A 17,024-nucleotide genomic window follows, 5' to 3' on the forward strand; every position below is an offset into this window, starting at 1 on the left:
AAGGTCAGAGTGGGAAGAAGATTCAAATTAAGTAATACTCACAGGGTTGGCTTCAGGATAAGTAAAAGGCAACTATGGCAAGATTTCAGGGACATCTCATTATCTGCTGCCCCTAATGCTTCCTGAAATTGTACTATGAGGATAAAATATTTTTATTATATAGCAACCCTTGCCACATTTATTACATCATTATAAAATAAAAGCATATCCACTAGTCAAGTCTTTGGGTATGGCTATTTACTTGGCTATAAATTTACCTCTTTCATTAAAGTACTTATTCATCAAATATATCTGAGTATCTACTATAAGCCAGATACAGTGCTGGGGAAGTATGGCTTAGTAAAACAGACATGGTCTCTGCTCTCATGCTGCCTGCAGTCTTCTTGAGAAGATAATCAAGCAAATAAGGTAAAGGTAACTACAAGTTGCAATAGGCAATGTGCAGCTAATCACTAGGGTGCAGTTATGTAGAATAATGGGAGGGTCACATTTTAGATGTGTTCAGGATGGTCAGAGAAGGCTTCTCTGTGAAGAGACACTTAAACTGAGACCCAAAGAATGAGAAGAGATCAGCCAGGTGAAAAGATGAGGAAGAGCATGAAGACTGAGGGAAGAGCAAGCCCAAAGGCTCTGGAATGAGTTTTACGTGCTGAGGAGCTGAAAGAAGGTCAGTGTGTATGAGGAAGGGGGAGTGAAAGGAAACTCTGTGAGAGAAATAACTGGGGACAAGGGTGGGATGGGACAGAATATCAGGGCCTCGTAGACCGTGGTAAGGAGTTTAGACTTAGTATTCTAAGTACAATGGGAAGGCACTGAAAAGTGTTAAGCAGGGGAGTGACATGGAATACATTTTTAAAAGCCCATTCTGGCTGCATGTAGAATGCCTTGTTGGGACCAGGCCAGTTAGGGGCTGTTGTGAGCTGCTAGGTGAGAGAGGATGGTGAGATGCACCATGGTGGTAGCAGTGGGCATAAAGACAGGTGGACAGGTTCAAGATACATTTTGGAGGTCGAATTTATGGGACTTATTTGATAAACTGCATGTGTGTCTGTGTGGGGATTAAAGATGAAGATGATTCCCAGGTTTCTGCACAGATGGTGGTACCATTTCTGAGAGGGAGAAGTGAGGTAGAGTTAAGTTAGATGGTAGAGGGGAGAATTAAGAATTCTCTTCTGAACATGTTTGTCTTGAGATACCTCTTTCCTGAGCTCCAACTCATTATGTCCATACAGACATTAGAAAAGCCTTCCTGAAATAGAAATAAAAGAAGAGCTGTTCATGACAACTGAAATGTTTGAATTGAAGTTTATGCATTACGTGTTGTGAGTGAACATACTAGCTGGCTTCTAGTGATTTTTTTTCCTTGAGTACTCATAACAATCTAGTGCACACATCTGCCCTAGAGCTTTGTTAGAAATCATTTAAGTTTCTGGAAAGCATTGTTTTGCTCTTTTTGAAGGTTAGTATAGTCATCTTTAGTCTTCTGCTATCTTTCTTAAACTGTGAGTGCATATAAAATCACTGATGGCAATCCTGGGCTCTCATCTACCTGTTCTTTCAGCATTAAGAACTACTCACGTGTACCGAGCACTTACTATGTAGCATTCACTTTTCTAAGACAGTGACATGCATTTATTTATTTAAACCTCAGAACAGGTTACTATTATTAACCCCATTTTACATGGAGAAACTGAAGAACAGAAAAATTTATTTACTTTTCCAAGTTCATGTAGCCAACAAGTTACAGAGGCAGGATTACATCCTGGATGTTAAAAGCTGTTATATCTTGAGAGAATCCAATCTCTTCTTTGCCCCGAGTTTTATTGAGATATAATTGACACCCATCACTGTTTAAGTTTAAGGTGTACAGCATGATGGTTTGACCTGCAAATATTGTGGAATGATTACCACAATAAATTTAGTTAGCATCTATCAACTCATATAGATACAATTTTAAAAAAAGCAAAAAAGAAAATAGTTTTTTTCTTGTGATGAGAACACGAAGGATCTACTCTCTTAACAACTTTCATATATGCCATACAGCAGCGTTAGCTATAGGCATCATGCACATTCCATCCCTAGTTCTTATTTATCTTATTGCTGGAAGTTGGCACCTTTTGATCACCTTCCTCCAAATCCCCTTCCCCTCAGCCCCTGCCTCTGGTAACCACAAATCTGATCTCTTTTTTCTATAAGTGCTTTTTTTTTTTTTTTTTTAAGATTCCACATATAAGTGAGATCACATAGTATTTGTCTTTCTCTGTCTGACTTATTTTCCTTAACATAATGCCCTCAAGGTTCATCCATAATATTGTGAATGGTAGGATTTCCTCATTGTTTATGGCTGAATAATATTACACACACACACACACACACACACACACACACACACATATATGTATATATACCACAACTTCTCTAACCATTCATCTGTCGATGGATGCTTAGGTTGTTTCCGTATCTTGGAACATAGGGGTGCAGATATCTTTTCGAGTTAGTGTTTTGTTCCTTTAGGATATATTCCCAGAAGTGTAATTTCTAGATCATATGGTAGGTCTACTTTTAATTTTTTGAGGATTCTCCATACTGTTTTCCATGGTGGCTGTACAGTTTACAATCCCACCAACAGTGCACCGGGTTCCCTTTTCTCCACATCCTTGCCAGCATTTGCTATCTCTTGTCTTTTTCATAATGGCCATTCTAACAGGCATGAAGTGGTATCTCACTGTGGTTTTGGGAGAACCCTATCTCTTAACCATCAAGTTCTATTGTCTCTTGATGAGAGGTTTGTGGAATAATCCTGTGAACTTGCCAATTTAAACCAGTTTAATTTCTAAGTCAATGTTTCCAAAACTAGCTGCTCATCAGAGTCACCTAGAGAGCTTGTTAAAGTAAGATTGCCTGGTCCATCCAGAACTAAATCAGCGTCTATTTTAATTGGGACTGGAAATATTTGTATCTTTAACGAGTTTTCCAAGTGATTCTGATGTAGCCCACCAATCTACGGAGCAACATTTGGGAATGAGTGATGTGAGTTATCTTTTATTGTCTTCTCTCCTTCTGAGAATAAATTTCTTCTTAGTGGCACTTGCTCTATTCTTCCCAGTTTTCAGGCCATTCTGCTTGAATGTAAGATAGAAGTTCAATAGGAATTGGTAATTTTTCTTTCTGCATTCAGTTTGGATTATCTTTTGACATTTCTCCATTTATTCAAAGTACACCTTAGAGTTGAAGAATTGCATTTTTACTTGCTGCTACTCATGAAACATAAAGACAAGATTTCTCTAAGACATTTTCAATAGCCCCAGTATTTTACGACATAGGCTAATTGTTTTCCATTTGAAACAACTAAAACGAAGAATGAGGCCTTCATTTTAGATTTTCTAGCCAGGAGTATCCTAATTAATCCAGGATAAAGGAAAATTTTGGATATTGTTCACATTTTATAACTTTCATACTCTTTAAGTCCCAAATAAAAAATGGGTAAAGCTTTTCTTCAGTCAAGACCTGGGCCCCTACAAAATGATGAATGAGGTGAAGTCAGTCTAGTGTGTTGTTCCAGTTACCATTCCACACCACTCCCCATCCTGGTAACCCTGCTCAGTGGTGGCTCAGACTTGACTTGGTGTGCTCTGACAGGGTGATCAACCTCGCGTCTGGGACTGAGGGGTTTCGTGGGATGTGGATTTGAAGTGCTAAAACTGGCTCAGTCCCAGGACCAGGACAGTTAGTCACTCTACCTGTATTATAGCAAGAGGTCCAGCAGAAGGAAGGATTACTATTCTCTTCTGTGTTCCTGAGATGCTAGCAGAAATTACCTTAGAATAAGAACAGGTTTAAATTCTAATTCTGAAAGACACCAGTGGTTAATACTATGCTTAGGCAACCCACTGTGTTGGTGAGCCTGCCTGGGCAAAGGAAAATTGCAGATCTGAAGAAATTACTCTTTAAGGACCCTCTTTTCTCCTTCCACCAAGGAATAAAATACAGTTTCTTGGTGTGTACCTATATGAAAGGTGTGGTCAAACCTTTCCTGTTTTAACTGCAGGCTTTCCCATAGTTCCTTCTACATTTGAATTGCTGATTCTTTCACGGCAGATGGGTAATTCTTTGTACTAGACCTGAACTCTGCTGCTTCATCCTGATACTCAGTACTTGCTGCCCATATTTTCAGAGAAAGAATTTGATGGGTAATAACTCAGTTGCTTCATAAGGAAATACAAGAAGATTTTATGCCCTTCTTACTCAATGCCAAAAGAATTGACAGAGTGTCATACATAACTGCTAAACAAATTCATCTTTTACCAACAGGCCAAACATGGACTCTTTCATAAGCAGCCTTCTCCCTGGAATGAAAAACATGGTGCACCTTGGGAGAGTTCTTGGGAAAGTTCATCTCCTTGGGTACTTTGGGGGAAAATGTTTTGATCCATGTGCAGATTTCACCTCGGGGATTTAAAGGGAGGATACTTAGATGATGCATGACCACCTGTGCTTAAAACTTGGTTTCAGGTTTTACAACAATAGTTTTTAAAACTATTCTTCTGTGTTTCTATATATTATTCTATATATTCTTCTATACATTCTTTAAAGAGGTGATATATATGAAGGTGGTGTTCAGATGGTAAGAGACAGAAAATGAGTTCGGAGACAGTGCTGGGAAATTGTTTGAGAAGCTAAATGTGGCATTTGAGGTAAATTTAGATCTTTCCCATGAAGAGGGTTGGAAACCCTTATCAGCCTTTCTCATGTCACCTGTCAGTCACTCTCTCTCACCGCACCATCATCTTGTTCTGTGGAGTATGTGTCATAGATTGTAAGTATATATTTACTTGCCTACTTATCTGTTTAATGTTCAGTCCTCATTTAGCCCCTGATCCTGTCCCATACTCTTGACAATGTTGGTTATCCTTCTCTAGTTTGCTAGTTACTTATTTTCTTCCTATTTGTGGGACCACATACTAAGCCCCTCAGAAATGCGAGTTTACTGTGTGAGCATGTTGGTGGGGGGTGGGTTGGGCAGGGTGTTAACTCCTTTCAGGCAAAAGTTAGATAAAAAATAAATTAAGGCACTTTTGGAGCTGGTGGAGATTTTAGACGTCATCTTCTTTAATCTCCCTTCCCCTATTACTTGATAGATACATAACCTTCTTGTCATTTACCATTTTTAATCTTTGCCTTAACTTTTCGACTACTTTCCCTCCCTTGCTCCTGCTAAGTAGGGTGGGTGAGGAGGAATTGTTGGGCCTAGCAGTAGAAAAGAGGCTGGACCCCATTAGACTGATTATCAACCTCAGTTCAATCTCTTCCCCTGGGGCCTACATCCTCTTTCACTGGCCCTGCCTCTAACTAACTTCCACGCCTCAAAATCCACCCCTTCCTCAATGTGCATCTCAAATGCTACCTCTTCCTCGAAGCCTCCAAATGGGATCCACAGCCCTCTCTCCTTTTATTTTTGGTAGCACTTCATTGTTGCTGATCAGATTCTAATTTGTCCTGTAGCCATTTGTGGGTACACCTCACCTCTCCTGTTTTGTAAGATCCTTCAGGTGTAGGCCCTTGTGCTTACTTCTTTCCTTCTCCATCCACATTTAGCACAATTCTGGCACAGAGGGCCTTTAGTAAATGCTTGTTGACTGTTGCCACTACATCTCAAATGGTCTAATTTCCTTTAATGTACTCTAAGATAGGTCCATCTTCCATGAGTCTCTCTCATTTATTTTTCTAGCTATTTATTGTTTCAGCTTGCATCATTTCTTGGGAGTAACGAATCCATAATCATAAAATCTAGCCTGGAGAATGACATATTTATTTATTCCCTCTAGCTTTACCTCTTTCCCGCCTGAGGCAGCTGTTTCCTAATGAAAAAGTGTGTTCATCGGATGGACAGGCTTATGATTCAGTAGACTTTATAGCATATTTCCTTTCAGTCTTGCTCAAAAGTCTTAACAACTCATCCAATCACCCACCCCATAGTTCCTTCAATCATTTTGATCACTCTTCTCCAGTTCTTCAGCTTCATGTTGTGTTTCACCTTGTGGGCAGAGCCTCATACCAGGAATGGCATAGAAATGGGGTGGGAAGAAGTGAAGATACAGAAGAGAGGGAAGTTGACATGCATGTCTTCAAGGAGCTTGCAGTATTGTGTGGATGCTGTGTATCTGAGGCGTAGGTACCTCTTCTCTTTCTTGGATATGAGGTGGTAGAAGCAGAGTAAAAGTGGAACTCTGAGCATTTTGGAGTATAAGCCATACACAGGTATCCACCAACATGTGAAGGTGACTATTATCTGTATAATTTACTATCTGACCACATGTGTGATTGTACCATTTTAGATAACAATAGGTAATGACAACACCACAATAGCTATCACTCACAAGGTACTGATTTTGTATCAGGTAGATACCATGCACTTTTGTCATTTCGTTTCATTTAATTTTCCACACCACCACCACAAGGTTGGTATTATCCTTTTCATTTTATAGCTAAGATTACCGAGCGTCAGAAAAGTTAATTAACCAGGCTAAGTATCTGAGACAAATAGCAGGTGAAGCCAGGATTTGAATCCAGGTCTTTTTAAATCCAAAGTCCATGGTCTTTCTAATATACAATAAAGCACTTTCCCCTCAGGAACTTAAACAGTGAAACTGTAATTTTAGGACTTTTCCAGCAGAGACACAGCATTGAAGGGCCTATTCTTCCTGGAAAATTTTCCCTGGGTAGGAAGGAGATCTGATGAGTTGTCGACGTTGACAAAGAAATTCACCCAGCCTGCTTAGTGGTAACTGTCTGGCCCTGCTTGAGGAGTGCCTAACCTGCATATTCTTTAAAAGCAAGTAGATTCTTTGATTGAAATACATTTACTCTTTCAGGCCCCTAGAGTACTATTTAGATAATATGAGAAACCAAATATTATTATGAAATCAATATGTGGATCAAAATATATTGAGTAATATTGTAACCTGGAGGATACAATGAATTTTAGCAGGGCTGATGTCCAGCTGGGACACATCAGGATGGCCGAGGTCCACTCTCACTGATCAGTGCCTCTGCTGTACTAGCTGTTAAATATTTTGAATATTACTCCTCGGTAATAGACATAATTCTCATCCTCAAGGAAATTACAATCCCATTGGAGAAATGGGATGCAAACATATAAAACTTTAAATAACGACAAGTGAATTAGACAAAAACACAAACAGCATTCTGTCCACCTCAATTTGTTTTATTTTTTTTTCTAGCATGTATCCACCACTGAGAAAATTTTATATTTGTTTATTTTCTTGTTGGTCACTGCTGAACCTTTAGCACGTACAACGCCACTCGGTCCTGTTGAATAAATGAATGAATGTGATAGGTATTTAAAGCAGAAAATATGGTTGGAGTGGTCAAGAAGAGTGTCACGGGGGAGTAGAGAGAGGAGCAGAATCTGGACGGAAGAGGTAATTTTGGAGAAGAGGTCTAGGCAGGGAGAAAGACATGGACAGCAGCACGGAGTTAGACAATCCACTTCGTCTATAGGATTTATTGGAACAAAACAGGCCCTTGAAGTGGGCAATTTACATCCAAAGATGTAATGCACAATCTGTAAGAACTCTCTGGAGCATTTAACTTTAGGACTGACTGTAAAACACTGTGGAGGTGAAACCTGTAATGGCTGAAATCTGTAATGGTCAACACCGAAACTCCCTCCCTCCTTATCCTCTTGCATAAAGTAGTGTGTATTGAAATATCCTTTATAGGAAACAACAAATGGAGGTTACAGATGTGTCTGAGCTGATGCTTAGAAAAGAATGTCAACCACAAGAAATGTGCAAATGGGTGGTGCCGACTGAGATTTTAAGGATGTTGCATGAGATTCTAATTTTTTATATTGAGGTTCTGTTTTTCTTTTGGTGTCCTCCTTGCTGTATCGTGACTATTCCATTTAAAATTGAACAATTTAAAACCAATTTAAAGACAGCACATGCACACCTAACTGTGCACTTGTGCAAGTACGAGTGCATGTGTGCACACAAGCACACATACGCATTCTCACACACACGTGCTCATGCTCCGAGGCATACAGCTTCCTTTAGCCTAGCTTCTATTTCCTCTCATCTGGCAGCTTTCAGAATAATCTCACCCACCTGTTAAATCAGAGAATGTCAAGTTTAATTTATAACAGTGAGTAGAAACAGGATGCTACAGAAAGCATTTTAATTAAAATCCTTTAATTGGATACATGCTTCTTGTGAAAAGGGAGCTGTGGAGAGGGCCTCTTTGTCGGCACCTTTCACTCCAGTTGCCAGAGATTGTTGCAGGAATGGCTTTGCAATTGGAACCAGCCCTCTGGGGTGGGGTGGGGGAAGTGGGGGTGGAGGCCAAGAGAGGGAAATTGGGAGCAATAGAGGAAGGACAAAGCAGGCGGGCAAATGCCCACGGATTTTGTGCAGAAACGCAGACTTGGTGTTTTTCGGAGGCAGTTCTGCTGAAACCTATTGGTATCCTTTCAAGATGGTTTCTCCTTAATCCTTTCATCATCCTTAGGATGGGATAGTCTCCAGGGGGAATCCACAAATACCTTTGACTTCAGGCTCTAGCTCAGGAAATCTTCACAGTGTACGTCAATTGGTGAGTGTGGGAGGTGGACAGATGACAGTGTGGGATTGGGGGAGGCCAAGCCTTTGCACCTGGGGTTCCTTAAATGACAGCACTTAGCACTGTCCAGCCCACACTGCAGGAAAGAAAATGTTGGACTCAATTAGAGCCCAGTTTAAGGAAGGGACTGTGTGCTAAAGTGGGGGCCCCAGCCTGGAAACCATCCTGAGAGCTCATGTGGGGTGACAGCAACAGAGTGTGCCAAGAGAGCAGAAAGGCATGGAACTATTTTACTGGAAACGCTCAAAGTAGCTAAGAGAAGTGGGAACTGGAAGTAGTTTTAGTGTCAGGTATGTTGCCAAGGAAACAGAAGACCTAAACTGAGCTCATTAAAGATGGGTGTGTGTGTGTGTGTGTGTGTGTGTGTGTGAACAGGTTTTTACTTCCTTGATTTTGCTTCAACTTGTTCTGCCAGAAGGTGATTCAAGAGGGTCTAAATGACATTGAGTCTTTCCTGTGAGCTAAGAAAACCAGCACTATGACCTCTTGGTACAGAGAAGAGACATACCTTGAAGAATTTTTAGGTATTATTCATCCATTGCTACTGTTGGGCTCCTAGAGGCCCCTGGTTGCCAAGGAAACAATGATAGACAGTTTTATTTGTTTACAACTATTGGTTCCCTCTTGTGGTGTGCCGGTAAATATTTAACAACTGGCTCTTGAGTAGGGAGAGAAGTCTGTTTTGTAGCATTTTCCAGCATCCATGCTGTAAATAGTTCCATCATGGCTGATTTCAAGATACTGATGGTTTAACAACCAGTTGGACAAATTCCTGAAATTATAAAATTGGCTGTTGTGAGCCAGTATGAGTTGGTTCCAACACACCACTGGCTCTTTCCTGACCTTGGTAAGCTTTCCTGTAAGAGGTGTTTATTTTCCTCTTCCACTAACTTTAGGATTAGCCATATGACTTACTTTGGCCAATGAAATATAAGCAGATGACACAAGCCACATCTAAGCAAAGGTTTGAATGTGCTTGTGTGGTTTGACTCTGCTCTGCCCATCCCCTTTGAGCTTCTGCCCTTCACTTTGAGAATAGCATGTCCCAATTAGAGGCTGATCCTTCAGCCTGGGTGCCAGGATGAGAAGACACATGGAGCCGTCTAAGGTGTGCTGTTCTCAGCACAGCCTGGCAGAGCCACCGCCAACTGCAAGCCCAGTGTAATGTGAGAAAAGAAAGAAATGCTTGTTGTTATAAGACACTGAGATTTTGGCATCTGAATAATACAGAAATCTTCACCTAAGAAATAAACACTGAACAACTGCTGCTACATAGCAAATAGTATAGAATTATATCTAGGAAATGTAAAAGGATTAGAGGGTCTCAGTTCTGGAAGAAACTTAGAAGCTCAATCACTTAAACAATCATATGATACTTGAATCCCTTCTACAACATCCCTGACAAATGTCTGTCTGTTTTAGTTGTTCTCTTTACACATGAAAGCCCCTCCAGTGACGGGAATCGTAGTGCCTCTTGAGAGTGTCCACACCCTCTCCGGCAGTTCTGAATGGTGGAAGAGTCTTCCCTCTGTGAACCGGAAGCCTTTTTCTCTTAGCAGACGTCTAGTAGACCTAGCTCTATACTGTAAGGTGACATTGAAAGTTTAATTATTTTTCTACAGGAAAAGTCTTCAGGATATTTGAAGACAATCTTTATTATCCACGTTTAGTCTTCTCTCCATGTCAAACTCCTCAAAATTCTGAGGAGGCAAAAGTGTAAACTTAGAAATCTTTACCCTGTAAAAGTGTCATTAGTTCAAGAGTGAGAATGAAATAAAGATATTTTTCAAACAAATAAATCCTCTACTTGACGTGATTTTGAGGCTGCCACCATCCTGGCACAACCTGTGCGAGCATCTCCATCTTGTATATATTGACGTGAATGATTTATTGGAAGTACAGAGGAATACTGAACTCAGATAAAGGCCCAAGAAACTAGATGCTGAAGTTCAAACATGCTTCAGACAACAGGAGACATAGCTGTAGACCCATGAAAGGGAAGGGCTGAAATGCAAACCCCTGCATAAGGCTAGTACTTGGAAGGGTGGAGATGAAGAGGTTGCCCGGAATGCAGCACAGGTATACAAAAGGATGGAAAATATAAACAAGATATTAAGAAATATGGAGGTTTGAATTAAAAGAATAATATACATCTAACATGAGTTCTATAGAGAGAAAATGGAGAAACTAAAGGAAAAGCAACATTCAAAGATAAATAATAGCTAAGATTTTTTTCAGAATAAAAATTCCATATGTGAACACTTGTTTGAAGAAGCACAATGAGACTTGAGCAAGACCAAGAAAAGTGTATTCATATCTTGTAGTAAAACTGTACTACAAAGAGTAAAAGAAACAGTTAAATGTACCAGAGACCAAAGAAGTTTCCTAAAAGAAAAATTAGATAAAGAAGCCAATAGAATAAAACCCTTAAACAGCTAAGGAAAAAACCTAGAAATCCGGTCCCTGGAATTCTAAGGTCTTATTCAAGAGTGAGTACTGACTATTCACAGATCTCACTGAAAGAACTTCTCAAGAGTGTTTTTCAGAAAGAAGGGACTTAGAAGGATGGGAAAGCTGTAAGAAGGAACAGAATACAAAGGAATTAGTAAATATGTAGATGAAAAAAAGTCATGAAGTATGGGAGGTGGGTATCAGAGTTAAGGCACTAGGGTCCGGCATTTTTCTGGAAGATAGAGGTATTAACTTTAGACTTTGTGATATCAAATATATATGTTAAAATTGGAAGGTACCGACTAAAAGAATAGTGATAGAAGGTGTAACGGCCAGACTAGTAGAGAAATAAAAAAATACAAATACAAATCTTTATATTTTTGGTAAAAGTATAAAAACATTGAGGAGAAGAACACATTCCAATTCTAGGTTATTGGTTATTTCTCAGAAGGAAGGAAAAGAATGGGATGTAGTGAGGTGAGGGAGGGGATTCATCAACCATATTTGCAGCATTTTATTTATTTAAAAATTCTGAAGCAAATCAGGCAAAATGTTAATGTATTAAGTCTGGAGAGTGGGTATATCGTGTGCCTATTACATTAATTTTTTTAAACTTATTGTATGCTTCCACTTTTCACAACTAAAAATTCTAATAATTAAGAGTAAATATAAATAGCTACAAGCCTATGAAACAACGCTAAAATTCACTAGAAGTCAGAGAAATACAAATTCAAATAATAATGAGATATTAAATTTAGACCATCAGATAGGCAAAAATGTAAAAGCTCTAGTAAGAATTGCTGAAAGAGATGTACGGAAAAGGACAGTCTTTTCTGGTGGAAGCATTATGACTTCATCAGATATTAAAATAAAGATACATAAACTCCTTTAGCAATTTCGGTTCTGGGAATATATCTCATCAAAATAAAAGATATTTATTGTAGTAACGTTAGTAAGGGCAAAATATGGAAACAAATCAAATGGACGTCCTTATGGATATGATTAAACAAGTTGTGTATTCACACACTGCTATGTTATGAAATAAATAAAATTTATAAATAATAAATAAATAAATATATTATAATAAATTAATAATAATTATAATAAATAATTACAATAAAAATAAATACAATAATAATAAATAAATAATAAAATAAATAATATAAATATAATAAAATATAAAAATATAAAAAATATATAAAATATAAAAATAAAATAAAAATAAATAATATAAATACAAATAAAATAAATAAATAATAATAAATAAATAAAAATAATAAACAATAATTATAATAAATAAATAATATAATTTATAAATATAAATAAAGAAAATAAATTTTCTATACAGAATTGCTATGTGAGAAAGAAATGAGATGTAGGAAAACATATATATAGTAAGATCTCATTTTGTAAAAAAAAGAAATCAAGAGCCAGGCCTGATGGCCTAGTAGTTAAAGTCCGGTGCTCTCACTGCTTCGGTGGCCCAGGTTCACTTCCCAATTGCAGAACAACACCCCTTCTGTCAGTTGCCGTGCTGTGGCGGCAGTGCACATAGAAGAACTAGAAGGACCTACAACTAGGATACACAACCGTGCACTGGGGCTTTGGGGAGGGAAAAAAAGACACGAAGATTGGCAACATATGTCAGCTCAGGGCGAATCTTTCCCTACAAAAAAAAAAAAAATCAAGAGGTTCCATGTATGTGTGTGTTTGCATATGTCTGTATATCCCTTACAAGATTATCTGAGGCTAGAAAAAAGTTGAATGCAAACTGGTTATAAACATGGGCTTCTTGGGTGTGAGTGAAGATAACTTGGATAGAGATATGAAGAGAAGGGTGAAGGAAAGCCAACCAAAGAAAAAGGGAGGAAGAACAAAAATCCCTTTAAAAAAGCCAGTGTGTATGATAATCACATTTATGCATTTATGTAAAAAATATACTCATACGTGTATAACTCATATATATAATTACAACATTAAAAGCACAGAATTAAATGATGAAAAGATTAAAACAGCCTTTAAATAACTCCTTTGGCATACATTTCTCAGCTTATACTTCAGTGATCACTATGATTTTACTTTTTTTTAGCTTTTTATCCTGTCACCTTCTGTTCCATGTTGGAGGCCTCAACAGTACTCTGCCCCCAGCCTGAGCACTCTCGCTCTTTATCTGGAATATCTTCCTTACAAAGTTGAATGAATGAATCTATGCATATTGGAATGAATTGAATAAATTAATAAAATTTGCAAGATAACTGAGAAACTGAATTAAGAGAGGCAATTGAGATAGAAGTCAACAATAAAGCCACTGTGTCTGAAAAGGAAGAGGGCATGTTTACCGGAAATAACTTGTGACCAATAGAGGAAGCGTGTTGGGAGCTAGTAGGAAGTGCAGTAGGATAAACTGGGTGAGACCAATTATAAAGGGTCTGGAAAGGTTGGTAGAGAAGACTGCACCTGAGACAGTATTTACCAGAGAGCTTCTGTATGTTTGCAAGCAGTGGAACGACAGCATGAAAGGAAGAATTTTAGGAAGATTTGTCATCAGTGGTAGTCAAGACAGGGAAGAAACTGAGTAGAGTTGGTAATTTGGATACTGAATGATGAAAAATTGGCACGGAAAGGAGAGGAAGGACAACGTGAGTGACAGTAAAGGATAACTGGCAAGATTCTATGATTGTCTGGATATTGTGGATGGAGATCAGGAATGAGTCCAACATGACTTTATTTGAATTGAGTAATTAGGAAGAAGTTAGTGTCACAGTGAAATGGTTTAGAATGATTAGGTATGTATATACAAGTGAACACTGATTAACTGTAAATAACAACTTCAATGCAGTGTGATATTGATATTAACTATTCAATTCATTCTCACAGAGCTGCCTTTGATTTCTCTAACCAGAAGTGGATAGAGTAGAATCTACAATAGGTCCTCCACTTTCAGGTGCTGAGTTCACAGAATCTAATGATGTACTTTCATGCTCTATTCTAGTTCATATTGATCTCTGCCCTGTGCAAGCTTAGTTTTGGTACTAGAGCTGATATACTAATCAAGGGCATTTAAAAATATTTCTTTTCTTCAAGATTATGCAAAGATCAGTTTCAAAAAATAGAATTTTCTATCAAAACCTCATGGATTTCATGAATTGCACTTCCATGCTCCAGGTCTTTTTCTACTAGCTGCTGTACTAATTTACACATACTCAGAAATACTGGGAGGTGTCTTTCCTTCATTGTGGAACTGTTTTGTTAGTCCAAATGTTATTTCATGTATGAGTGGGAAGGTTTTCTACATATTTGTCTGAACAAGTGTTATCTAGAGTGCTCTGTGCTAACAAATTAGGAACTCTTTCCTTATGGTACAATCTTTTCAGATATCCTCCTGACTGGGGCATCAGAAATAAAAGGTTATCCAGTTACTGTTTTGCTTGGAGCTTTCTATTAATGATTTAATTTCCACCTAAATGTGGTTTACATCCATCTGGTGGAAGTCTATGTAATTTACATAGGAATCTGAACAATGTTGTTGGCCAATCTATCAGTGCAGACCAGAAATTCATCTGGAGTCAGAATTAATCCGCATTGCTCTTACTGCTGGCTTCTCTCTTTTCACCGTGGAGATGTGGGTTTCAATTGAAAAAAATGTCTGGGGGCAAGTTCTATGCACAAAATTGTAAAGCCCAAATAATATTTGGAGAAATGGGTGCCTTGTCCTTTGGAAATTTCACAATTTCCCGAGAGGTCTTCTTTCCTGAGCTTCCTTAATGGAGAAAGAGTAGTTATTTCTATTGAGACATGTCTTTATAATCTAACAAACACTTGGAGCTGAAATCATTAGAAAGAGTTTTCTTTTCTTGTTTTTGGTGAGGAAGATTGGCTCTGAACCAACATCTGTTGCCAATCTTCCTCTTTTTGCTTCAGGAAGATTGTCACTGAACTAACGTCTGTATCAATCTTCCTCTATTTTGCGTGGGACGCCTCCACAGCATGGTCTGATAAGTGGTGCTAGGTCTGCGCCCAGGATCTGAACCTGCGAACCCTGGACCACTGAAGCGGAGCATGTGAACTGACCACCACCGGGCTGACCCCTGAAAGACATTTCTTTTTAAGGGAAAAATTGCAGGGTTTAATTTTATGACAAAACTTTTTTTTTTTTTAAATAAGAGGCTGATCTTTATGCCAATCCTGAACAATCGTAAAACAGCTGTTTTTACACCTTTCCAGGTGTTGAGTTGTGTCATTCCCTTCAAATGTGGGGATGGATGTCGACATAATCAAAATGTGTAACTTGGGACCAGAGGGCCATTTTTTCTTTTCTGAATCACCCATTAGAGGTAGAATACTCATACTTAGTGTATAAACACTTAGACCTCAGTGTTCATGTAGAGACAATCTGATTGAGCTGAGGTGACCCACATGAGGTCATAAACAAGGCGAGGTCTAGCATAGATCTCTGTTTTCTAGGTTTTTCATTCTGTATGTCCTCCCTTAGATCCATGATTCTTAGTAATGTCTTAAGAGGACTCCAGGTAGCCTGCAGGTTGGTCTTAGGTAGCATTTATATTTTTATAATATAATATTTGATGCTACTATTCTGAACTAGAGATTTACTTCTGATGTTTATGAAACCTAGGCATCTTATTTGGGTCACACTAAAAACAGCATTCTACATTTTACTGAGATTTTTCTCACAGTATAGGATAACCAGCAGGTCTTTAATCCTAATGAATAGAAGTCTTGAGCCAGACCAAGATGTACCTTTTATGGCATCTAAATTAAAATTCAGTTTTAGTTTTCACAGGCTTATTGAATAATGCCCTATAGTAAGTAATTTCTAAGATCTGTTAGTATTCTGAGATATTTTGAAAATCATACTAGGTGCACCAGACAAAAAACTGAAGGCATTATGGAGAGGCTATCTCACCTATTCTTATCTATTCTGTGATGCCCAACATGGATACAAACAAAGGGATGATAATTTTACTTCTAAGGGTTCTCCCTATAAATATTATTTACAGGGTGGCCCCCTTGTAGCAACACTGCGGTGTCACTCACATCACTTCATCAAGTCCTAAGGGAACTTAACCGACCTCAGAGAAAGTTAACTCCCCCTTTCCAGAATAGGTACGTCTAGGCAACGTCAAAACAAGTTGATTATAAAGTCAAAAACTTTAGTCAACTGAACAGGTCCTTTTGAAATCCAATGCTTTGCTGAATCTGTTTCTGTTGATTACTTTCTCTCCACCTCATCGGGTAGGTATGGCCATTAAGAAGAATGTTTGACTTTCAAATCCAACAAAACTTATCTCTTTTAATTATGGGTTATTAATAGCTGCATATTTCCATCCTGGAAGATCTCAAAGCCTTTTAAAATTTTCACGTGCTCAAATGCAAACTCTCATTATTAGAATCATTTTACCTTCCACTACACATGTCTACATTAGAGGTAGATGTGGCAGCTGTTTAACCCTGAGAGGCTTCCCAGCACCTGGAGACAGGGAGTGAAGAAGAATTCTGTATCCCATTGCCTCTATGGTTTCGAGAGACAGAGCTGGAATACCTTATTGCCAGACTGGAATTTGCCAAGCCTTCTAAACTAGTATTACCCAATCAGAAGGAGTTGATTAAATGCAAATGACCAAGGTCTTGTATTCAGGGCCTTGTTGCATACATTGGTAGAGGACGGAGAAGAGGAAATTCTAGCTACTACATTCACTCTCACTGAGGAAATATCTGGGCCCAGAAGCAATTCAGAGGCAGACCATGCAGTCAGCACATAGCAGAGAGCTGATTGGAGAAAGGTGGTGGAAAGAGTTCAGGGGTGTGAGTATAAAGACTTGGGAGTCCTTCATCATGTGTGAAGATAAAGCATTGTAGATGAACTCCAGGGAACTGAGTCCCAGACATCTAGTGGAGAAAGCCCAATTAAATTG

Source organism: Equus przewalskii, unplaced genomic scaffold, assembly GCF_037783145.1.
Source record: "Equus przewalskii isolate Varuska unplaced genomic scaffold, EquPr2 ChrUn-13, whole genome shotgun sequence".
Taxonomy (NCBI): domain Eukaryota; kingdom Metazoa; phylum Chordata; class Mammalia; order Perissodactyla; family Equidae; genus Equus; species Equus przewalskii.